Raw genomic sequence first — 1,912 nt, forward strand, 5'->3', positions numbered from 1 at the left:
TCCTTGCCTGGCACAATAAGTTTGGATTTTATTTCACTGAAAGGAAAAGTTAATGGAGGATTTTCAGCTAGAATTGACATGATTTGTTTTACTCTTTTTTTTTTTTTTCCTGGCTAGGTTCAGTATACTTTACGGATGATATGACAAGGAAGGGCTCCCCAAACCCTTCCCCTTATTCAGTAGATCTGAAACGGAAACTGGGGAGGTCAGGAGATTCTCAGTGTGTTGGGGGATGAGGTGGGGCAAGGACTCCCTTTGCTGTAGCCAAATTCATTGTCGTACCAGGAAATGAGCTTGACAAAGTGGTCCATAAGAGCAATGCCAGCCCCAGCATTAAAAGTGGAAGAGGGGGTGTCATTGTTAGAGTTGCGGGAGACAACCTGGTCTTTGGTGTAGTCTAGGATGCCCTTGATGGAGTCCTCCAATGCCTGCTTCACCACCTTCTTGATGTCATCGTATTTGGCAGCTTTCTCGAGGCAGCTGGTCAGTTTCACGACGGACACATTGGGGGTGGGGACACAGAAGGCCATGCCATTAAGTTTCCCATTCAGCTCAGGGATGACCTTGCTTACAGCCTTGGCAGCACCAGTAGAAGCAGGGATGATGTTCTGCACAGCCCCTTGGCATCACATCACACCACAACTTCCCAGAGGGGCTGTCCACGGTCTACTAGGTGGCAGTGATGGCATGGATTGTGGTCCCAAGTTCCTCCACAGGACCGAAGTTGTCATGGACGACCTTGGCCAAAAGGACCAAGTAGTTGGTGGTGCAGGAGGCATTGCTGACAATCTTGAGGGAGTTGTCATACTTCTTATGGTTCACGCCCAACACAAACATGCGGGCATCAGCAGAAGAGGCAAAGATGATGACCTCCTTGGCCCCACCAGTGGTTCAAGTGAGCCCCAGCCTTCTCCATCATGGTGAAGACCCCAGTGGACTCTACAACATACTCAGCACAAGTGTCACCCCATTTGATGTTCGCAGGATCTTGCTCCTGGAGGATAGAGATGGGCTTCCCACTAATGACAGGTTTCCCATTCTCAGCCCTGACTATGCCATGGAATTTTCCCTGGGTGGAATCATACTGGAACATATAGACCATGTAGTTGAGGTCAATGAAAGGGTTGTCGATGGCGACAATGTCCACTTGCCAGAGTTAAAAGTAGCCCTGATGACCAGGCGCCCAGTATGGTCAAATCTATATACTCTGACCTTCACCATTGTGTTTTGGGGAGGTGGCTGGCACTGCACCAGAAGATATAGCTGTCTTTCAAAAGGGGAGGAGCAGAGATCTCAAAATCCTTTACATTTTGAAAGAACTGTGGCCCCTGTATGGAGAATGGATTGAAAGAAAGCAAGAGTAAAAGCAGACAGACCAGTTTGGAGGTGGGAAAGAAAGCCTTGGGATATATTTAGGCTATAGAACCAAAGGGCTTGCTGTTAATTAGATGAGCAAGATGAGAACAAGAGGGAAATCAAGGTGACTTCTCGATTTTTGGATGGAGCAGCTGAGTCACTGAAGCTGCTATATCGGGACGGGGAAGAAAAAGAGAGGAAAAGGTTTGGTGGCAACAAGGGTGAAATCAAAAATTCTGTTAAGGTTTGACATATGGAAAAGAGTTAAAATATAATTACGATAAGTGCCACTAAGATAAGGGCATATTATAAATAATCTGAAAACAGAGAAACAAGAGACAAAATCTGTGAGAGGAGAGGGCAGGGAAGGTTTCACAGAGGATGTGAAGTTTAGCTTGTATATTTAAAAACAATGAAGAAATGTCCAATAGGTGAAAATGACATCTGAGTCAGAAGGAACAGCACATGTGCAAAGGCGGAAGATACAAAAAAAAAAAAAAAAAAAAAAAAAAAGATTTAAACAAGCTTTATCCATTGCTCCAAAGATATCTCCTAA

The 1,912-nt window shown here is 45.2% G+C and overlaps 1 pseudogene; it reads right to left on the bottom strand.

Annotated features, from left to right (window-relative positions):
• Window positions 1-206: 206 nt before the first annotated feature.
• Window positions 207-1,284, bottom strand: LOC123932227 (annotated as a pseudogene).
• Window positions 1,285-1,912: the final 628 nt, after the last annotated feature.

This window comes from Meles meles, chromosome 20 (assembly GCF_922984935.1).
Source record: "Meles meles chromosome 20, mMelMel3.1 paternal haplotype, whole genome shotgun sequence".
NCBI classification, from domain to species: Eukaryota; Metazoa; Chordata; class Mammalia; order Carnivora; family Mustelidae; genus Meles; species Meles meles.